The sequence below is a fragment of the Oryctolagus cuniculus genome, chromosome 10 (genome assembly GCF_051225735.1).
Source record: "Oryctolagus cuniculus isolate XC-2025 breed Fujian yellow rabbit chromosome 10, ASM5122573v1, whole genome shotgun sequence".
Classification (NCBI taxonomy): domain Eukaryota; kingdom Metazoa; phylum Chordata; class Mammalia; order Lagomorpha; family Leporidae; genus Oryctolagus; species Oryctolagus cuniculus.
The window spans coordinates 66,365,438-66,389,279 of NC_142876.1; the positions used below are offsets into that span (position 1 = coordinate 66,365,438).

At 47.7% G+C, this 23,842-nt stretch overlaps 1 pseudogene across 1 annotated transcript; it reads left to right on the forward strand.

The window, feature by feature from the left end:
* The first annotated feature begins 761 nt into the window (after positions 1–761).
* LOC100355454 (5-hydroxytryptamine receptor 5A-like) lies at positions 762–23,088 on the forward strand (annotated as a pseudogene). The gene is made up of 6 exons (XR_016213821.1): positions 762–812; positions 2,713–2,748; positions 2,923–3,047; positions 3,352–4,497; positions 16,812–16,943; positions 22,897–23,088. The product of XR_016213821.1 is annotated as a 5-hydroxytryptamine receptor 5A-like (transcript).
* Positions 23,089–23,842: the final 754 nt, after the last annotated feature.

Genomic DNA, 23,842 nt, shown 5'->3' on the forward strand with positions numbered 1-23,842 from the left:
CTTTTAAATTTTTTGTTTATTTATTTATTTTGTTTGATTTGAATGGCATAGAGACAGAGAAAGGGATACAGAGTTAGAGACAGACAGATATCTCTTCTCTGTTAATTCACTCTCCAAATACCTGCAACAGTCTGGGCTGCGCCAGGGCAAAGTCAGGATCCTGAAACTTAATCCAGGTCTCCCACATGGGTGGCAGGGATCCAAGTACTTGAGCTATTAACTGCTGCCTCCCAAGGTATGCATTAACACAAAGCTGGAATTGGGAGCAGAACTGGTACTCAAACCTAGGCACTCCAATAAGGGATTCTGGTATCTTAACCACAAGACCAGGTAGTGCCGCATTAAGGACATTAATGAGTGAAACTGGCAGTTTTCTCTCTGTTTTCCCCTGTGTTTGCACAGAAGTGAAGAATGGCAATGATTGCTGTCACTGTTTCCTATCACTGCCATGATCTGTGCTAGGCACTCACAGGTTTATTCATCATCACCAATGAGTGTCAGCACAATGAGGCAAGCAAACAATATCTCAATATCATTGTGAAAATAGTTTTGACCTTGCAGACCCGCTGAAAGGGCCTGGGAGATTCCAAGGGACTCATGGACCACACTGAAAACCATTGATCTTTGATCTTTTACATGATACAGGGTTCTTCAGACTATATTATAACAAAGAGTGGGAAAGTTTACACAGTTGTAGAGCAAGAACATAATGCTTGCCACTGTCAGTCCTAAGTTAGTTCAAACTGCTTTGATTCTCCTTTATGACAGGTGTGGAAAAGGAGTCGGTAGCCATATCTGCAATGGCAAGCTTGGTACTGAATGCTGTGTTCATTCCATATCACAATAACAATATCCAATGTGGGGTTCTGAATCATCCCAATTACATCCTTGAGCACTGGAGAAGTATACAGTGTGGGACCACTGACCCAATACATTCACCATGAGCTGGATTTAGCCCAGGCCTCCATTCATCAGCTGGCCCCTAATAGCTATTTCTCCTTTAGAGAGACCACACTGGCACTTCGGGTTCCTGAACATCCATGTCAGTCCACTTCTGATCCAGCTCTCTGCTATGGCCTTGGAAAGCAGTAGAAGATGATCCAAATCCTTGGGCCCCTGCACCCACATGGATGACCTGGAAGAATCTCCTGCTTCAGATTGGCATAGCTCTGGCCATTGCAACCAACTGAGAAGTGAACCAGTGAATGGAAGCCCTCTCTCTCGCTGCCTCTCCTTCTCTCCCTGTGTAACTCCGTCTTTCAAAGAAATAAAACTTAAAAAAAAAAACAAATTCAGTCATTCAAATAAATAGAAAACATATAGCATCACTCTGAGATTACCAGAAATGGTCTTATTTATATATTACAATGCTTCTGTTCAGATATCTTTAATTATCTAAGTTGCCTAAATTAAGTACTAAATTACTAGTTGACTCAGAAGACAATTTTCTGTGGTTTTGTTCTTTCTTATGTTTATGCCTATACATATAAAGTTCTCAGTGCATTCTCTGTTAGAAACAGAATCTTTTAACAATGGATGTTTTTGGGCCAGCACTGTGGTGCAGTGGGTTAAAGCTCTGGCTGCAAGCACCGGCATCCCATATGGGCACCGGTTCTAGTCCTAGCTGCTCCTCTTCTGATCCAGCTCTCTGCTATGGCCTGGGATAGCAGTAAAAGATGGCCCAAGTCCTTGGGGCCCTGCACCCATGTGGGAGACCTGGAGGAAGCCCTGGGCTTCTGGCTTTGAATCGGCACAGCTCGGGCCATTGCAGCCATCTGGGGAGTGACCAGCAGATGGAAGACCTCTCTCTCTGTCTCTACCTCTCTCTGTAACTCTGTCTTTTAAATATATGAAATAAATCTTTAAAAAAAAAAAAAGAATGTTTCTGCCGGTGCCACGGCTCAATAGGCTAATCCTCCGCCTTGCGGCGCCAGCACACCGGGTTCTAGTCCCGGTCGGGGCACAGGATTCTGTCCCAGTTGCCCCTCTTCCAGGCCAGCTCTCTGCTGTGGCCAGGGAGTGCAGTGGAGGATGGCCCAAGTGCTTGGGCCCTGCACCCCATGGGAGACCAGGAAAAGCACCTGGCTCCCGGCTTTGGATCAGCTTGGTGCGCTGGCCTCAGCGTGCCGGCTGCAGTGGCCATTGGAGGGTGAACCAATGGCAAAGGAAGACCTTTCTCTCTGTCTCTCTGTCTCACTGTCCACCCTGCCTGTCAAAAAAAAAAAAAAAAGAATGTTTCTTATATTCTGTGGCTATATAACTTCTGACCAGACTTACTTGTAAATACACGGGATTTCATGACACTCATTGTGTATGCACTTCAACAAAAATGCTTCTTGCCATCTTACTTTCCCTCTTTCATATCTTTTCTTTGTCCCAAGTTCCTTTATCTTGCTTTCTCTCCATGAAGTATTTTAGATCCCAACATCTGGGTAGGAGCTTTAGATATTTAATCGCTGCTGTGGATAGGTGTTGTATAAGTATGCACATATGGGGGAATGATTGGATGCTCCCTCCTGTTCTCACTGAGATGGAGCCTTTCTAACGACTTATATCCAACTTTTCCCTTCATGAGAAGCAAATTTAGTAGAGCCTGCTGAAGAGACTTCTCGCCTTCTTTATAATTCCAAGGAAATAGATGAATGTTCTGCCGCAATATTCAGCCTTCTCTGGGAGCAGCCGTAACTGCTGTTTTGTCTTTTCTCTTTTAAGGAAAACAACCCCTTAAGAGAAGCATCTCAGTGTTGTGTAAGAAGGAAGCAATCACACAAAAACCTCTGCGAAGAAGTCCACAAGAAGACAAGCACCTACCGGGACTGAGAAACCGCGCAAGCGCTCCTGACCACCCCTAGAGAGACGGATGTGGGAGGTGGCTAAAAGGCTATTTCAAGGAAAGTTCATTGGTTAACTTGTTCCCCGTAGGGGGCCATTTCATGCAAATCGTGGAAGAACCACGGACAGCACCAAACGGCGCCCTCGGGAGGGGAGAGGCCCCACAGAACCAAAGATTGCGCCACGCACAGGGACGGTGCGCTGCGGGCCCAGAGGTGAGAGGCAAGAGCAGCACCCGGGACAGCGCCAAAACGCGCGCTCCCGGAACCGGGAGGCGGGGAGAGGAGACCTCATCAGCTGACCTCGTTACGTAGTGCTGGGTAAAGCAGTCTGAGTGGGCGCGCCGACGTTTGCTCTGATCCGCAGCCCCAGACGGAGTGGGGAGGTTGGATTGCACAAAGCGAAAGGCAGGTACCAGAACGCTTGGCTTCCCAGCACTGCGCTGAGGCTGCAGGCGGCCGCCTGGGTAGGGGCAGGTAGGGAAGCAACGCTGCGGGAGCTACTGCTCTGACACACCAGCCCTTCTGGCACTCACAAGCTGCGGGGCTGCTCTGCCCTGCTGGGGCGGACGTGGGAGCGATCAGACGGCTGTCTCCTCCAGGTGAGGAGTCCTGAGACAGGTGACAGCCTGGGCTGGTCCTGGCCGCGAGTCCAGCTCCTCGCCTCTGTTTTCCTAGCCTCCAAGGGCTCTGACTTTAACGCGGCTTACACCCAGGGAGCGCCCTCCTCTCCACCACACCGTCTCCCAGGTTCGCTCACCGGGGGGAGGCTGAAGACAAATTCGCAGGCGCTTCCTAGAAACCCCGCCGCTGGCCCGAGGGTGCAAACATCTGGATTGGCTCTGGGCGCTGCTTTCATCTTAAGTCCTCCTGAATGTCCCTTCTGCACACACCCCGAGCCGGCTCCTAATCCAGAGACGGATTTACCTGTGAACTTAACTTCCTTTTCCCGCTTGACTTCCTCTCCTCTGGAGACCAACGGCAGCCTTGGCACAGAAGACCTGCTGCGCCCCAGCCCACACCTGCTCTGTCTTTGGTGTGTTTGTTCTGACCTTGCTGGGCTTTCTGGTGGCGGCTAAGTTCGCGTGGAACCTGCTGGTGCTGGCGACCATCCTGCGTGTCCGCACCTTCCACCGCGTGCCACACAACCTGCTGGCGTCCACGGCCGTCTCGGACGTGCTGGTGGCCGAGCTGGTCATGCCTCTCAGCCTGGTGCATGAGCTGTCTGGGCGTCGCTGGCAGCTGCGCCGGCGGCTGTGCCAGCTGTGGATCGCGTGCGACGTGCTGTGCTACACCGCCAGCATCTGGAACGTGACGGCCATCGCCCTGGACCGCTAGTGGTCCATCACCCGCCACCTGGAGTACACGCTCCGCTCTCGCCAGCGCGTCTCCAACGTGATGATCACGCTCACCTGGACGCTGTCCGCTGCCCGCTGTCATTTCGCTGGCCCCGCTGTTTTTCGGCTGGGGGGAGACGTACTCTGAGGGCAGCGAGGAGTGTCAGGTCAGTCGCGAGCCCTCCTACACCGTGTTCTCCACGGTGGGCGCCTTCTACCTGCCTCTCTGTGTGGTGCTGTTCCTCTACTGGAAGATCTACAAGGCTACCAAGTTCCGCGTGGGCTCCAGGAAGACCAACAGCATCTAGCCTGTATCTGAAGCTGTGGAGGTGGGTGCTATAGTGATCCTTAAAATACTCTACTTGCATTTGTACAGACTGTACCCCCGGCGCACGCACGAGCAAACACACACACACACACACACACACACACACCGCGTTTGTAGAAGGTGGAACTTTTTGATTGGCAGGGAGGAGAGACTTTGCTCTGACAGTTGTGAATCACAGAGATAATAGTGCCATTCATCTCCAGTGGATTATTTCCTTATACATAAAATGAGGCATTTGGGCTACATACCTCTACAGGGTCCGATCTGGCTCCAGAATTCCATGGGTCTGTAACACCCTTTGGAATATCTGGAGAAGTTGGTGGCTGGGGGTACACTGGGGTTTGTACACTGAAAAATATGAAGCTTCCTGCACTTAAAGTAGGAATGTCCACAGAGGAAAGGGAGTGATGGGAGCCTGGCTGACAGGAAGATTGCCACACATCAAGCACAGCAGATTAGTGTTTATTCCAGTCCATGTTCTTCTTTGCAAGTTCTACTAACTGATTTTGCAAAAATATGCCATCTCCCAGGTTACTGCCATTTTGCAGCATCCTGATCTAAGAGTAAAGATGTTGTTTATAGTAGTGTCAGAGCTTGCCTTTGTTACCTGCTTCCATTGCTTTGTGGAGCTACTTTCTGGGTTTTAATTCGATCCCCCACCACACACACACCGCACTTAGGCTGCCTGTGTGACTGAAAACCACCCCAGAAAAAGCTACAGGAGGAAATTAAAAATCCAGGGTAGACGTTTCCCTAGCTCTCTTCAAGTGTCATTTAATAGATAACAGCCACTACAGTTACAATGAGGGCTCATCTTCTCCACACTTCCACCTCCCTGCTTCTTATTAACTCTGCATGAGCTGACTCTGTGAAACTATAGAGAGCTGAGTCTACTGGATGTGAAGGCCGTTCCAATTCTGCTCCCACACACTCAGTGCCAGGGATGAGTCCGTGAAACTTAGTCACATATTTAAGTTTGATCAGGAACCTGCACAAGCCGTACTTTGTTATTGGCTCTGGAACAATAATCTACATTCAATGAAGCGCTGAGTGCATCCTGTGGGCTTGGTGCAGGGGTAAAAGTACGATAAAGACATCATTGTTGCCCACGAAGACTTTGCTGTAGTGATGGAAGCAGGCATCCATTGTGAGCTTTGCAATAATATTGCATTTTCTAATTCTGGCTATACCAGGTCAATCAGGCTTAGAGAGACCAGAGGTGTAGCTAGGGGAAGGAGGGGGGACAGTTTCTAGCAGAGATAAGGAAAAAGGTGTAAGGAGCTACCTGTCCTTTTATATAGAACAATGGTATTCAACCAAGAATGATATTGCCCCTAACCCTGAGAACTTTTGGAATATCTGGTGATGTTTCTGATTATAAAAAACTTGGACAAAGGGTGCTAATGATATCTAATGTGCAGAGGCCAGAACTGTACAATGCACAGGCCAGTGCCCCATAAAAAGAATTGTTAAGACCAAAGTGTTAGTCATACTGAATTTGGAGAACTCTGTTCTTGCTAAAATAAACAAGAAGTAAAGATAGATAATAATGGTGGAGTCCCTCCCCTCCATTCCTGGAGCTCTGTTTCATGTGTGTGAGCCAGGTAAGGGACAAGGCAGCTGGCCTCCTTCAAGGGCCCTCCTTACAGGAATCCTCTTCTGCCAGGATGCTTGTCCAGGAAAACATGACTAATACTCAAAACCAAACAAAGCTTGAAAGAGGGAAATCAGTTATAAATATCCTCTGGGCTTATTGTCAAAAGAGGAAGGGCTCTCTCATTTCACCATATTGGTGACAGCAGAAGCAAAGTATTAGGACATCTTTACGCTTTCATCTTCTCTCTCTCCCTCTCTCTCTCCCTCTCTCTCTCCCACTCACTTCCTTTCTCCCTGTCTTTGTTTCTCCCTCTCTCCATCTCCATACACACACACTACTTCTAGACATTTGTGGAAAATGGAATTATAAAATGTTTATTTGGGTGTAGTATATATACTGATTTCTTTTTTTCTCACTGAAAGATCCCTGTCTTGTGTTTTTAAAATGTTTTATTTGGCTGGTGCCCTGGCTCACTAGGCTAATCCTCCGCCTGTGGTGCTGGCACCCCGGGTTCTAGTCCCATTCAGGGTGCTGGATTCTGTCCTGGTTGCCCCTCTTCCAGTCCAGCTCTCTGCTGTTCCCCAGGAGTGCAGTGGAGGATGGCCCAAGTACTTGGGCCCTGCACCCCACGGGAGACCAGGATAAGTGCCTGGCTCCTGGCTTTGGATTGGTGCAGCATGCTGGTCGTAGCAGCCATTTGGGGGATGAACCAATGGAAGGAAGACTTTTCTCTCTTTCTCTCTCTCTCTCACTGTCTAACTCTGCCTGTCAAAAAAAAAAATGTTTTATTTACTTATTTATTTGGAGGGGTGGAAGGGAGGGAGAGAGGAGAGACCTTTTTTTTTTAAATATTTTTTTGACAGGCAGAGTGGACAGTGAGAGAGAGAGACAGACAGAAAGGTCTTCCTTTGCCGTTGGTTCACCCTCCAATGGCCGCCGCAGCTGGCGCACCGCGCTGATCCGATGGCAGGAGCCAGGTACTTATCCTGGTCTCCCAGGGGGTGCAGGGCCCAAGCACTTGGGCCATCCTCCACTGTACTCCCTGGCCACAGCAGAGAGCTGGCCTGGAAGAGGGGCAACTGGGACAGAATCCGGCACCCCAACCAGAACTAGAACCCGGTGTGCCAGCGCCGCAAGGCGGAGGATTAGCCTAGTGAGCAGCGGCGCCGGCCGAGAGGCGAGACCTTCTAGCCTCGGGTTCACTCCCCAGTGTCTGCAACAGCTAGGGCTGGGAAATGCCAAAGCCAGGAGCCAGGAACTCCGTCCAGGACTCCCACATGGGTACCAGGGACATCACCTACTGTTTTCCATGAACAGGTGCATGACTCAGTCTCTGGCACTCCGGCCTCCGGCATGGGATGTGGGGGTCCCATGTGGCCCCTTAACCTGCTGTGCCACAATGCCTGCTCCTGCCGGATCACTTTCAAAATGAATCCTATGGCTTTGCGAGGCTGCCACATGATCTAGGGTTCTGCATATAACACCAGGGTTGCCTCTGCCCTATGTTTTGCTGAAGAGTTAATTACAAACCAGTCTTCTTGATTTCTCCATGGAAGTGGGTGTCAAAGTTTCTAAATACAGTTCTTTTTTTATTTTTTTATTTTTTGACAGGAAGAGTGGACAGTGAGAGAGAGAGACAGAGAGAAAGGTCTTCCTTTTTTTGCCATTGGTTCACCCTCCAATGGCCACCGCGGCCGGCGTGCTGCGGCCGACGCACCTCGCTGATCCAATGGCAGGAGCCAGGTACTTTTCCTGGTCTCTCATGGGGTGCAGGACCCAAGCACCTGGGCCATCCTCCACTGCCCTCCTGGGCCACAGCAGAGAGCTGGCCTGGAAGAGGGGCAACCGGGACAGAATCCGGCGCCCTGACCGGAACTAGAACCCGGTGTGCCGGCGCCGCAAGGCGGAGGATTAGCCTAGTGAGCCACAGCGCTGGCCTCTAAATACAGATCTAACACTAGCTGTGTCACCTAGGGAAACCATAATATTTCCTTCCTGTTTCTTTGTCTGATGAATTTTATTCAAATACATTCTGAAGCCCTAACTTATGTCAGACATTGAGATGGGAACTGGTCTCTTAAGATTAATCCAGATTCATCACTCAAGAAACATCCAGATCAATCTGGATCCTTCAGGGAATATTGTGCAGCAGATTTCCCCATTTCTGTTTGAACTACACCATGAAAACTACTGCTGTTATTGTCTTTTGACCTCATTTTTGTTGAAGTCACGTGGTTAGTGTTTTTGATGTGTTCTCTGAAGGAATTTACCCAAATATTCTTTGAAATTACCTGAAATGATAGCCCCCAGGTCAATGATGGACAATAAGCAAGTTAACTAATTGTATCTCCTATGTAACTCAGGAGAAGGTAAAAGTTAATGGCTGCTACTAACATCTGTTTTTAGCTATAGACTGAAATTAAGTTTATTACCAAAGAAAGGTAATTGAACACGCTAGAGAACAGTTAATAGTAAGGTTTTACTACATAATAGTATAGTTGACATAAAAATATACATTATTATATATACACAAGAAGAGATTTCTCTCACAAAATAATAAAATGATTGTATATTTTCATTAAAAAATTATGTTTGACTTTTTTCTAACAACGTATCTTGTCTTTGTAGTCCATAAAATTAGCTTAAGTGTCATGAGCAAACAATAAGCTGCTTGTGCCTATAAAAAGGCCTTTATACATCTGGAATTGGGGCAAACTTTTAAGTTTCCTTGTTTTAAATTTGTTGTTGTTGTTGGTTTCAGGTTTTAGGTTCTTTTAAAAGGAAAAATTCTGGGGATCCAACATATTATATAATAGACTCAAATTCTTATACCTTTTGCTTTATTCAAAAGAAAAGAACTGGGCTACTTATATGGGGAAAAATAATGTCAAATAGAAGGGCTGAGGTTAGTGAAGAAAGAGGAGAACTAGAAAGGTAATTTTGTCTATTTATACTACGTTGAGTTGGGCTGTCTGGAATTTCAAATACATCATGTTCTACAAAAATCAGCATCACAGATAAAAAGATATGATTAGCTCTAAAATGAGCAAATGATCAGGACGATCTACCCTGTAACCAAATTAAAATTAATGAAAACTGTGATGATTACTCATCAATTTTTATATAAATTATATTTTGACAAGTAAAGTTTCTTATGAATTACAAATTCAGTGTGAATTCATTGAGGGTTTATTTTATTCTTCTTGAACAAAAATCAGCATCAGGTAAACTGAGTATCTCACAAATCCTAAATAATTCTAAATTTTACTTTTTCATGATAAAACTTTCCAGATTATAAATGTTGGCATAGGAATTACTTTGAAATAAAGGGACAATCTTTTTTTTTTTTTTTTTGACAGAGTGGACAGTGAGAGAGACAGAGAGAAAGGTCTTCCTTTTTCATTGGTTCACCCCACAACGGCCACTGCGGCCGGCGCACTGCGCTGATCCGAAGCCAGGAACCAGGTGCTTCTCCTGGTCTCCCATGCGGGTACAGGGCCCAAGCACTTGGGCCATCCTCCACTGCACTCCTGGGCCATAGCAGAGAGCTGCACTGGAAGAGGAGCAACCAGGACGGAATCCGGCACCCCGACCAGGACTAGAACCTGGGGTGCCGGCATTGCAGGCAGAGGATTAGCCTATTGAGCCACAGCGCCAGCCTAAAGGGACAATCTTAACTACACCACCACCACTCTTTTACAAATCTTACTTAATTTCTGAAAACTCCACTGCAGAAAGTAAAAACTGTTATTTATTCTAATAAATACCACATGGTCTACAAACACATTGCATCTTGAAATTTGTTTGCTTCCACTTGTCCCTTGTTTTGTGTATCCTCTCTTTCTATTTTAATTGAAACTTGAATTTCCTTCAGAGTTCAAATCTGTTTCTAACATTTCTCATTCAGCCACATTATACTTTCCTCTTCAAGATGTCGCCTTGATAGACATATTTTTTCAAATAAAACCCATTTTCCCAATGAGATTACAAAATACCATAGAAAATTAATGACTGCCTTTATAGTTCCTTAAATAACTATGCCTAAAAGAATTCATTTGTTGAGAAATTATTAATTTATATTGTTGCTAATGTTAAATTAGAAAAGAACTCATTAAAATTAAATAAGTGTATTTATTTAGTAAGAAATATGCTCATCGTGAAATGAGACATGCATTGTGTGTGAATTTGGGTGTTGGATACTGGTAGAGATATGGAGAGAGATTGAGGGAGACAACAAGAAAGGAAGTCCATTTTTCATGAGACATAGAAGATAGATCATGTACCAGTGAATGAACATTATTGCTATAAAAACACAATTCTTTTTTCCTGAAACCAATTTTAAATAATTTGCAGTGAAAATGTTAATGTTTTATAAATGTAATATAATCCTATTTAGTAATGCAATATTAAAATCATAAACCTTTTAAGAAACAATTGTTAAAATTTTCCATTATTACTTCTCTCCCTCTCTGTCTCTCAATGCATAAGAGTACGAATATGCATTAAATATGTGTTTTCTCACATAGGTGTGTATGTATAGTGGAATAGACATGGGAGCTTGCTATGTACCATTTCTTTTCATTGAGCAATGTGTGTACTTCAGATATACTGTGCACAGTATATGATAATGCTTTTTGAAGATTTAATTTTTTGAAGGTCAGAGTTACAACAGAGGAGAAACAGAGAGATCTTCTCTCCACTGGTTTGCTTTCCAAGTGGCCACAATGGCCAGTGTGGAGACAGACCAAAGCCAGGAACTAGGAGTTTCATCCTGGTCTCCCACATAGGTGCAGGAAACCAAGGACTGGAGCCACCTTCCACTGCTTTCCCAGGTGCATTAGCAGGGAAATGGAGCAGAAGTGGAGCAGCTGAGACTTGAACTGGGACCCATATGGGATGCTGGTGTTGCAGTCTGCAAACTCTTGATATTTAAAATACAGCAGAAAGTTGCTTTCAATGAAGCACAGAATATTATTTCTTTCTTTCATGGATCATTGGGTCAGCACTTTTGTGTAGTGGGTAAAGCCACCGCCTGCAGTGCTGGTATCCCATATGCCAGTTCTGATTCCAGATGTGCCACTTTCTATCCATCTCCCTGAGAAAGCAGTGAAAGCTGGTCAAAGTTCTTGGACTTGTGCACCCACTTGGGAGACCCAGAAGAAGCTCCTGTCTCCTGGCTTCTGATAGACTCAGCTTTGGCTGTTGTAGCCATTGATTGCTGAATCAACGGATGGATGATCTCTCTCTCCTTTCTCCACCCCACCCCACACTGTGTGTGTGTGTATGTCTCCCTCTATCTCTGTAACTCTGCCTTTCAACTAAAATAAATAAATAATTTTTAAACTCATAGAATGGCAGATGTCCTAAATAGCACTCTGGCCTCAGAATCAGCCCTTAAGGCATTCGGATATGGCTGAAGAGCCCATGAGAGTATTTTAGGCATGGAAAGCCAAGACACCCTGGAAAAAAAAAAAAAGGAAGACCTAAATGGAAGATCTCTTCGAGTGAGATCTCAGTGGAAACAATGGGGCCATCAAAGAAGGAGGTACCTTTCTCTGAAGGGAGGAGAGAACTTCCACTTTGACTATGACCCTGTCAGAATAAGATAGAAGTCAGTGAACTCAAAAGGCTTCCATAGCCTTGGCAACTCATGACTAGAGCCTAGGGAGATTACTGACACCATAAACAAGAGTGTCAAATTGTTAAGTCAACAACGGGAGTCACTGTGTACTTACTTCTCATGTGGGATCTGTCCTTAGTGTGTTGTCCAATATGAAGTAATGCTATAACTAGTACTGAAACAGTATTTTACACTTTGTGTTTCTGTGTGGGTGCAAACTGATGAAATCTTTACTTAATATATACTGAATTGATCTTCTGTATATAAAGATAATTGAAAATGAATCTTAGACCGGCAGGGGGGGCAAAGGCCCGACGGGAGCCCGGGAGCCGGAACGGGGGTGGGTGGAGTGAGGCACAGTCCGGTGTTGATAGATAAGAACATTTTTCTTATTGTTAATTGACTCTTGTTTTTTGCAACTACTTTACTGTTTCTTCCTTTCTTGCCAGATACCTTCCTTGTGATTTAGTGAAGTTTTTTTTTTTTTTTTTTTTTTGTAGGAATATACTCTGATTCCTTTCTCTTTATCTACTTCAGGTTTGTTTTATTCCTAATTGCAATGAAACAAACATAAAACATTTAATGGTTATAATGGTCTACTTTTAATTCTTAACAACTTAAATGCCAACTGCATGCAAAAACTCACATTTTGACTTCTCCTCCTACCATATTTTGTAATTGTATAACTATTTATATTTAATTATTGCAAGTATGCCTTTTTAATATTTTATCTTGTAATTTTTCTAATGTTAAAAATAATTTTGGCTCCAACATTGCAGTTTTGGAATATTCTGAATTGACTCACAGTCTTATCTTTACCATGGACTTATATTTTCATGTAGTAACTTTTGTCCTTTTGTTTCAATGTCAAGAACCCCATCATGTTTTTGCAAAAATTAAAAAAAAAAAAGGATAGAAGGAGAGAGGTTCAGGGAGGGATGCAGGGAGGGAAATAAATATGGTTATCTATCTTCTTATAATCACACCTATGAAATACATGAAATCTGATTCATCACAGGATGATTAAGTTACCATTAATCCTCACCAAAAAGTATCTGAAGGAGTTTGAAGTTCATCAGTTATTTTCCCATTGTTCTGTCTTCTTGACCCTGTATTACAGGGAAAGTAGCTTTGAAGGCAGAGCCCCCACAGTGAGGGGGACTGGCCCTAAGGGAGGAGGAGGTCAGCAGGGACAGGCAGAAGAGGAGACTTAGGAGTTAGAGTGTTGTGCTCTTACCCTTACCAACACGTGGAGTAGGGCAAGAGGCACAGACAAGACCTGAGGAGGCAGATAGTTCTGGAAAGTCAGCGATGGGAGCTCAGGTGGGACCTTCATGGTGTGCATGGTTAGGGACGGAGTCTGCAGTCTGCTGCAGGTGGGAGAAAGGGCAGGTGGAGAGGCAGTGCAGGCTCCCTTGTAATCTGCTTTATCCTCCAAGGTCTCAGTTTGCCCTGCAGGACCTTGGTGTTCTGTGAACACTTGGTGTTTTTCCCTGTAGAGTCTACATCTCTCTCAATAGCAATGCAGGGCAGTTCAGGGCGGGGGGGTGGGGGGACTCCCTGTGGTCTCAGCCCCAGGGACACAGTCGTCAGCAGCGCAGCAGCCCTGGTACCCAGAGGACAGCTCTGGGAAGGAACAGCTGAAGGCTGCCCTCCTGCACCCCTGCGCTGACGTCTGCAGGTCTGGAGAGCTGGGTCCATGTTCACCACCCAATGTGTCTTTGGCTGACTTCTCTGGGGTCAGCAGGGGCAGCCTGGCACTGGTTCAGGATGCACTGCTGAGTGTGGGCCAGGCTGCACAGGAGGCAGAACCCTGGGACAGGGACAGGACAGTGGGGAAGGCACAACCTTCCAACCAGAGGCTCAGCAGAGGCCCTGGAGCTTCTCACTGTGTGCAGAGGTGGGGGTGGAGACTTCCCTCTGGAGGCCCAGGCTTGCACTGGGAGGAAGTGACCCTCCAGGGTCCATGTTGATGCTTAATGCCTGGGAGCCAGGCGCCTTCCTCCTCCTCTCACCCTTCCCTCTCTACATGACCCTCCTGCTCATCTGCCATTGCTTCCTGGGCCGCTCCTGGGACTCAACCCTCTTCTAGCAGAGAAGGGGACATGACAGATGGTTGCTGGTTAGGCCTGACCACCTGCTCAGGGGCTGAACTGTGAATTTGCATCTGAGAGGAGGGATCCTCAGGGCTCCGCAGTGTCCCAGCCTGGGAGTTCCAGGCGACTGCGCGGGATCCTGCTCTGGGTGGCCCTCCTAGGACTCAGAGTGAAGGACCCCAGAGAGGAGCCTGGAACCTGCGGGAGGGGCACCCCCCCGGGGGGGAGGGGCGCTGCAGAGGACCCTGGAGGAGGAGCCTGGGGTCTGGGCAAACCCGCGCAGGAGTGGATCTGAGGCGGACAGGCGGGGCGGCATCTCAGGCCAGGGACCCAGGGGAGCAGAGCCTGCTGGAGCCGACACAGGCCAGGGACTGCGTTGGTTAAAACTTGGCCGAGGTCTCCAGGAGGGAGGCACAAGCTGAGGAACTTCTTGAGCTCGCTCTCGCTCTAGGGTCTCATGCGCTCTGTGGCGGGAATGCGGGTGACGGGTGACGTGTCGCGAGCCCAGCTTGAGCGTTAACTGACATCGCCCAAGGCTGTGGGCGGGGCCGGCCGTCGGCCCTGGCGGAACGGTTGCAGGCGTTTGGCGCTGCGCGGACCTCTGTGTGGGGACTGTCGGGGCCTGCGGGGTCGGATCCAACAGAGTCGTCCTCCTGGGCTCTGCCTCTGCAGGCTCCAGATACGCAGCCCAGGGCGCCGGCTGGGTTCCGGAGACCGCGTACTGCGGGTGCTCTCCCACAGGTCACTGCGGGCAGAGCCTGCTCCAAGCCCAGCCCAGGCGCAACCCAGACCCCGCCAGGCCCCTCGGAGCATCCTGCTGTGAGTCTCTAGGAGACAGGGGCGCCTTCTCCATGGCCATCCTGGACCCACGGTCACTTGCCTGACTGCAAAGCCTTCCTAGCAGGTGCGTGGTCCCCAGACCTGACTGGGTGGTGCCGACACGACCTCCCTTGCTGGCAGGCAGGTTCCCTTCCCCTTTGTTAGAAATTGGTTAAAACAACATTTAGGCCTTAGACCCTCTCTCAAATCAAATGATGGCAGTGGCTTGCCAGCCTCTGAATGTACAGGTTGTGTGTGTCCACTGCGAGGGGTCTGGCTGGTGCCCCCTTCTACTCTCAGGGATTGCTCTGATTTTTGTCATCATTGCTGTATTGTAATCTGTAGGGTACCTGGCATTGTGGCGTATCTCTAATGAGTAGGTGCATTGCTTTTACAGAGGCGGAGATCACAAAGGCATGGTGCTGAGTGGGCCACGGCACACACTGGGCTCTGGGCTCCTCAAATGGTGCAGGGCAGGAATCCCTGATTGTCACCATAGCATCATCCCTTGCTTATAACTCAGTCTTGGAGCCCAGGTATTCTTTGGGGTTTAGTTTAAAGGGTGCAAACCTGTGAAGTCTATATTCTAGATCAGCTTTGGTTTATCCTGAGCAAGATGGCCTTGTGGAGATTTCCATGTGCAAAAGAAGCCATTTCTATGCCCTCCTAGTATTTGTCTGAAAAGGAAACACATCATCTCTCTGCAAGTTATTAGTGTAGCATTGTACTGGATTCCACAAAGACCTACACTTGTAGTCATTGTGCCCATGCCAACCTGGTCCTCCCTTCACTGCACACTACCTGTGACCTAAATGCACTCTACACATCTGTTGCCCAAGAGAGCAAATATCTCTTGGTGTCAGGGTTTTCCTTGGTGACAAGGAAAACATGGATCATTGTCCTAGGAGCTGGATGCTACAGCATGACAAGAAAGAGTGGAAAAGTCCCCACGTGGCTTCATTTACTTTGAGTCTTGTTTCCTTGGTTTCCATTGGAGTGTTTTTTCTTGCTCTTGAAACCGATTGTTTCCAGCCTGTCACTTACAGAAGTTTCAAGTCCAGGAATCACAGATATCAGTAAAAATACTTAAATTTCTGTGTAGTTTTTAAAAATCTACCTACAATTACCTTCAACATAATTCATATTTTACACAATATTATGTTGGGCCTATGCTCACTTAGTGTTCCTGAGTACGTTTGCACTTCCTTCTCCAACAAATGGGGACATAGATAGTACAAAGAGCATTCTTTTTCAGGCCCACATTCTACTTGAATAGAGGAAAACTAAGCTCTTGCTTCTCTTTCTAGCTTCTCCAGCAGCAGAAATTGCATGCAGTTGTATATTGTGGTTCTTTGGAGTCATTTGAGAATTCAATAAGAAACATGATTTTTTCTTTCTTTTTCTTTTTTTTTTTTTTTTTTTTTTTTTTGACAGGCACAGTGGACAGTGAGAGAGTCAGAGAGAAAGGTCTTCCTTTGCCGTTGGTTCACCCTCCAATGGCTGCCGCAGCCGGTGTGCTGCGGCCGGTGCACCGCGCTGATCTGATGGCAGGAGCCAGGTACTTCTCCTGGTCTCCCATGGGGTGCAGGGTCCAAGCACTTGGGCCATCCTCCACTGCACTCCCGGGCCACAGCAGAGAGCTGGCCTGGAAGAGGGGCGACCGGGACAGAATCCAGTGCCCCGACCGGGACTAGAACCCGGTGTGCCGGCGCCGCAAGGCAGAGGATTAGCCTACTGAGCTGCAGTGCTGGCCTACATGATTTTCTTTAAGAAAAAATTTGGTACAGTTTTAGAAAATTAGTTCCTATAAAAACTCAGTAGAAGATTACACGTGAATTAAATTAGTCATGTTGTTTTTATTGTTTTTTATCAAAGAAAATAAATTCATCCAACGTATGATGAGTATTGAGGCTTCACAACAAGAAAAAGGAAATTGGACAATAATCTTTCATGAGATTTCCCCTCATGATTTCTCTTCCCAAGTGGGAGTGGTAGGACCAGGTACATTTTTGAGAGAATGTTCTCTTACTCATCATTTTAAGCCAAAAATGGTGGACAGAAAGTGTTCTTCTGAAATAACTCAATGATAACACAAATGGTACAAGGAATATTTTGCAGACTAACATATGGGTATGCAGAATTCAATGTGATCATGTCCAAATGTTGATTTTATTTTATGTCAGGGTGGAACCTTCGAGGTGCCAGAAAACAAGAATTCACCCAGCCTTCAGGCAACTGCAGCCCACATACAACTTGAGTGGTCAGATGTGCTCCTCCCCCAGGATCATCCCGGGAGCTACTCTTTTCTCTTCCTGGTAGGTATCTTAATCAGCATCCCTGTTTCCCCTGATATGTCTTTTTTAAATTTTTTAAATTTATTTGACAGAGTTATAGACAATGAGAGAGAGAGACAGAGAGAAAGGTCTTCCTGCCATTGGTTCACACCCCAAATGGCCGCCACAGCCGGCGCTGTGCCGATCCGAAGCCAGGAGCCAGGTGCTTTCTCCTGGTCTCCCATGGGGTGCAGGGGCCCAAGCACTTGGGCCATCCTCCACTGCACTCCCGGGCCACACCAGAGAGCTGGACTGGAAGAGGAGCAGCTGGGACTAGAACTGGTGCCCATATGGGATGCTGGCACTGCAGGTGGAGGATTAACCAAGTGAGCCACGACGCCGGCCCCTCCCTGATATGTCTTAACAATCTGTGCTCCAAATTCAATCTTGCCACACAATACACAGTTGCACAGGACGGAAGGATTGTAGTTTTTGTGCGTATTTCACTGGATTCGGAACCAATGAGAGCTCACTAGAGTGAGATCAAGGAGGTTGGAGTTCCTGTCCCATATCTTCCGGAACATAATTATATCTTCTTGGGAAAGTCATAGTTACTTTGAGACCTAGTTCCTTTTCCTTATTCTGACAGGATCATTCTAGAAGACTCGGAATACTAGAGCCTTTCAGAAAGTTCATGGTAAATGTGTGTTATGGAAAACCCATGTGTGGATTTCAAAATTTTTGCATTTAAATTTCTATTTCAAAATTAATTAATTTGGAAGGCAGAGTATCACAGAAACAGTGAGAGAGCAAGAGAGAGAGAGAGACCCCATCCACTGGTTCAATCCTCAACTGCCCACAGTGGCTGGGGAGAGGAACTGATTCAGATCTCCCACGTGGGTGGCTGAGCACAACACTCCAGATCCCCCTGCTCGCTGGGTCTGTATTCACAGGAAGCTGGAGTCAGGAACTAGAGGCTGCTGTCACCAGGCACTCCACCCGTATGTGGGCATCAACACCTTAGATGTCGTTGGTGTTCTAAAGCGTGAAGACAATTACACACGACACTGACACACACCTTGGTTACTATGCTTTCAGAGCTGCCTCCACTTTCTAGGTGGTGAGACTGAGAGGCAGCAGAAGTAGACGACTTGAGCTGAGACTCCAAGGGAGATGGAACTGAAACAGACGTCCCTTCCCTTCTCAAGCTCTCTTTGCCAATGCATAGGCTGCAGGGTGTTCACTTGTGATGCACATTAAAACTGTGTTTCAAAAGAGCTAAACCCGAACTTATGAATTATAAGGCACAAAACTGAAACTCTTTTGAGTTTTGGTTTTTGCTGTGTGAAACTGACCCCAGATAGTCATCTTCTGGCGAGCACCTTCAGCATGGCACATTGTCATATAAGACGTGGACACCGTGATTTGTTGGGTTCAGCCCTCATCTTCAGCGTGGTGTTGGTCTCCTGGTGAAACTGTCCCTTCTTTCCTCTCCTACATGAGGCTCCTTGAGGACCAGGACTACCTGCTGTTGTTGCCTTAGTATGTGATTTTTTGTGGAGATGTAGAAGTTAGACATAAAAATGCAATGTGAGTACATTAGAAAATATGTATACCTTTCACTTATCACCAGCTTACAGATACACAGAAACAACCACAACCATTAATGGCAGTGCCTGATGGTCACCTCTGTTCAGTGATGCCAGTGCTTGACCCAGGTATAATGTTTCCCCGCTCTTCTATACACCTCCTCCTTGAATCCGTTCCTTTCTCCCATCAGTGTGTTCAGGGCTAATCCAAGGAAGGAGGCTAGGGCTAGACTGCAGGTGCTGGCTGGCAGCTATGGTTAGGTCACAGGATGAGTTCTTGGTGAGAGAATCCTGAAGTGCACAGGTCTCCATCCTTCCTCAGAGCGTGTGGAGGGATCTGTGTCCCCGGAGCTGAGTCAGTCTGGATCATGCTGTTTCTGCTCCAGCTTCTGAGAACCCATTAGCAACTAAGGGCAAGCAAGGCTATAGCACTCTCTGATGTTTTACTGCTTAAATGTGGGGTTTTTAGGCAAAGCAGGGAAGGTTTAGTGCCTCTCCCCTGTCCTGGTGTTTTCCCACCTGTCAAAAGAGCTCCTTAGGTCCACTCCAGACTCTGTACTTGCTCTGACTGCTCCTGGGATGGGTGTGTTCCTTGTTAAGAAGCTTAGAAAAGAATTCACTGGGCAAGGGCACCTTCCCTAATTCTTTCCTTTGAAATTGCACATGGGGTCCATCTCTCTCTGCAATCCCATGTGTTTCTCCTTGGCAAATCCCCCCAGTTCCGGAGTTTGTGTGGGACTATATGGCTTTCATTCATAGTGGAGTTCTTAAACCATGGTCGTCACCAACACGAAGACTATCTTGAGTTCCATCTTTGTTCTTTAATTTATTATAATGCCACAGCCCCGAAAGGATGCAGGGGATTACCCTCTGGAAGCCATCAGAAGACCCCAGCATTTGGTGTATTATCCAGGGACATTGAGGAACAAAAGGAAAGGGGCATATTTTGATGGAAAAACTTGGAATATCTGCTCTCTTTCTTTCTCACTCTTGCTGCACAAATCACATCCCACTTCGTGACTCTAAACAACGCAGCCCGGCTCATGCACCCCTATGGAGACCAAACATCTGAAACACAGAGGTCATGGGGCCATGCCTCCTGCAGAGGCTCTGAGGGAGAATCCAGTCCTTGCCTCTTGTAACTTCTGGAAGTTGCTGGCTTCTGTGATATGTGGCCCCAAACTCAGTTTTCATGTCGCCTTCTCCCTGGGTGTCCATGTCTTCTCCTGTCTCAATTTTTTTTCTGGCCTCCACTACTAAAGATACTTTTGGTCACATTTAGGCCCTGTGAGATAACAGAGCCTGAAAACGTGATCTCAGGACCTTTCACTGGAGCAGGCCTGCAGTCAAAGCGGGCTTCGCCACCCCCTGGGAAGCTCACACCTCACATCAGAGGGCTGCTTCCGTTCCTTGCTATGCTGCTAGCTTTCCCGCTTCCTGTTGATGCATCCTGGCAGGCAGAGATGACGGCACAAGTTCTTGGGCCCCTGATACTCATGCAGAAGACCCATATGGAGTTGCAGGCTTCTGGTTGTGGTCTGGGCTAGCCCTGTCCTTTGCGTGTATTTAGGGTGTACCATTGGATGCAAGATCTGTGTGTGTGTGTGTGTGTGTGTGTAACTCACTCTTTCTCTTTCACTCTGCCTTTCAAGTAGGTAAAACTAAACATTTTAAAAGATCCTTAGCAATTAAATTTACAGGGACTTTTTTTTTAAAGATTTATTTATTTATTTGAAAGGCAGAGACACAAAGAGAAGGAGAGAGAGAGAGAGAGATCGTTCATCCGCTGATTCACTCCCCAAACTGCCTCAACGGTGGAGGCTGGGCCAGGCCAAAACCAGGAGCCAGGAGCCTCTTCCAGGTCTCTGATATGGCACCCAAACACTTGGGTCATCTTCTGCTGCTTTCCCGGGTGCATTAGCAACGAGCTGGATCAGAAGTGGAACAGCCAGGACACGAACCGGTGTTCAAGTATGGGAGGCAGTGTTGCAGGAGGCAACTTAAGCTGCTGCACCACCATACCAGCCCAAGACTCGCTTTTCTTAAATAAGGCAGTGTTCACAGGTTTCAGTGATGAGGACAGGGCCTGTCCTAGGGAGTCTGCAGCCCGTCTGCAATGCCAGGCTGACAGCTGCAGCTTGCTGTGTAGAAGAGCAGCAGTCCCTGCAGAGGCAGAGACTTGAGAAAAAGCTTAGCTTAAAGAGAAGGGGATCAGGGGGATAGAGGGGCTGGGGGAGCAGCTGGAGTTGGATGGAGAAGGGACTGGGGGCTTTTGGTGATACTGGGAGCTTTTCCTGGTACTGGACTGTAGAGTGCTCGGGAGTCTGCTGAGCAGGGGCACCTCAGCAGCTGCCCCCACCTCAGCTAATGAGCTCAGGCCCACCCAGCCTTTCCCAAGTGAGCTGCACTGAGACGAAGACTCAATCATGGGGAAAAGGAGCCGTACAGCACATGTCTGCTGTGGCATGTGTGGCCTGGTATAAGATTGATTGAGCGACTCTTTTATCCGGTAGAGCCAGGCTGACACCGGATGTGCTGATGACCTAAGAGAAGTGTCCTCTTATAGACAGCTTTCTTCTCCTACCTAGCTCTGTGCCCAGAGACAGAGACTAGGGCTGCTATGGCCCAGGACTGTCACTCCACACATCAGAGGCCACAGATGCAGTGCTGTGAGGCAGAACCCATCTGCCTCTCACTTGGTTCCAGTTTCCCCTTCCAGTGAACCTGGAATTGTGCATGACGTAAATACAAACCCTGTTTCTCTCCATCCAGCTGCAGTCTTCCAAGTCTGCTTAAGCCTCCATAGCACGGGGCACTGGCTGACCTACCTGGTAGCTCACGGATGATGTTGTTTCTTGTCTTCCCTCTCTACTAGAATGTAGGCCCCACAAAGCCAGGAATTTTGCTTTCTTGTCATTGAAGTCCCTGTCTACAACGTTCCACAGCACATCCCAGATGCTCACCAGGTACATTAAGTTGCTAATAGAAGTGGATTTCATGCAAAACCTACCTGGATCTTCCACAGGCTTTGCACACGATTCAGAGTAAAGCTGGGACAGCACAGGTGCCCACGTCCCGTATCAGAATACATGGCTCTGGCTCCCCAAGCAGCTGCCTGCTAAATGTGGATCCTGAAAAGCAACAGTGATGGCTCAGGTAAATGGGGCCCTGCCCAGTGGGACACTGCATTGAATTCCTGGCTCTCAGATTTCAGCCCATCCCAGCCTCAGCCATTGTGAACATTTGGGGAATGAACCAAAGGATGGAGCGATCTCTATATATCTGTCTCTGTTTTTCTCTCTAATGTCCCACTAAGTGGAAAAATAAACCAAAAAAAAAAAAAAAGAGCATATATTTTGCTAAAATTATTAATGTCCATTTTTCCAAGCCAGAAGTCCAGAATAGGCCCGGGTTCATTGTCATTGCTGAATTCACTTCCTTGTCTCTCCCCACTGGCAGCTCCCGTAGTCCAGGAGCTCAGGGGTTCTCTCTAGCCACTGTGGAGTTTCCCATAAGCCTCACTGCCCCTGCTGTGATGCCTTTGAAGTCTTCCCCGTCACACAGGCACAGGACTGTTTCTGAGATCTAGAGGCACTCTTCTCATCCAGGTGTGCAATCCTGGCATGACCCCCATACTTGCAGAAACACGGACAACTGCCCGCAATGGAGTGCGTGACTTCTGCACACTCTGCCCTTGTCTAACCCTGCAGTTGCACCTCCCAGCCTTCATTTAACTCCTCAGCCCCACCTGCCCGGCTCTCTGCTCTCCGCTGGCTGTTCCCGTTCTTCCTTCCCTAATGTTTCACCTGCTCTAGCCTTGACCCAGAAATAACCCTTCTGCACTTGATGGCTGTCTCCTGCTCTTCTGAGGCGCCATTCATGCCTCATATCCCCCAATGTGATTCATTTTCTTGTTACCTATTCCTGTGATCTTACCACATTTCCCACAGTTCCGATTTTGGGTGAGATCAGCTGTTTCACCCAGGAGACAGTAAATTCTCATGTGCAAAGGGAAGTCTTCTGATTCTCCATCATGAGAGGCCAGCATAGAGTGTAGCATGGCATTTTCATGTATCAATTTTCACTGAGATGTGTTAGACGCCCAGGGCAAGAGTTGTGCCTTTCTCTTTCCCCACTTGCAGAGAGATCCCCTGGGTTGTCCACTGCCTTATGAAGGGCTGTGCTACCCATCATTTGTTCCAGGAGGGACTCAGAAGAACTCTTGCAAGAAGCCAAATTGGGCGTAATTCTTGGGAATTGACCTCTTAGATGTTCAGAATAAAGTCAGAGCAGTTATTGAAGAGAAGCTTCCCTGGTACTTACAAGGAGCAGGATCCATCTTAAGTAACTTCCATTTTTAATGCTTACAAAGCAGGCATGAACTTTCCCTGTCTTGATTCTTCTAGATGCAAGGAGCTGGGTGCCATGCCAGTTGTCTAAAAAGCAGGAAGTGTGAGGATGTCTGACCTATGCCTCAAGTGGAGAACATTACACAACCTGAAAGACAACCCACGTCAGAGAGACTGGGGCCTCTGAAGTGGTCCCAGTGCTGGAAGTAGCTCAGAAGGAGGAGATCGTGGGGCGCACGTCCTCATGGCCTGTCATCTCTGCCCCTGGAATCACAGAGTCCTTGGGGTCAGCAGGTGCAGGTGTGATGGGACACCGCTTGCACACTCTCTTCTCTGGAACACGGAAAATTGGTCCAGAGTCCGGCCCAGCTCATCACAGCTCACCCGCGTCAAGTCTTCCCCCACTGTTGCGTTCAAGGAGCAAAGATGCGAAGCAGAGGTGAAAGAACAAGCACAGGATTCCCATCTCCAACAGCATCTGGGAGGATCTACAGCCACCATGGGGAAGAGGCAAGGAGAAAGCGTTTGGGAACAGCAGGTGGCTTCCCGCCAGTGCCAAGCCTATAGTAACCCAACTCAGAGATGTGCTCAACTGGGTCACCAGGGCAACCAGGGAGGGCTGGGCATCCCTGCATCGTCCTCTCCTCTCCACAGGGGGTATTTCCCAGCCAGTGTGGCTCTCGCTGGGCTCATCTGCCCCCACACCCCTCCAACACACTCACACATAGCATGTAGACACACAAACTACTCACACAGGCGTGTGTCTGCACCTATCCAGTGAGGTTTTGTGCCTTTGGTGCTATAGCCACAGAGGAGGTTCAGTTTTGTCCCAGTGGACTGAGCCCCTTCTCGGCAGAACCCTCACTGTCCCTGCATAGGGCACTGACTGTGGGAGGGGGTTTGCACCTTGTTGAGATCCAAGATAGGAGAAAGGAAGGTGTTGTTGGATCCTAGATAACCCAGGGCAGCTGAAGAGGGGGCCCCAGAGGCTGCTGAGCAAGGC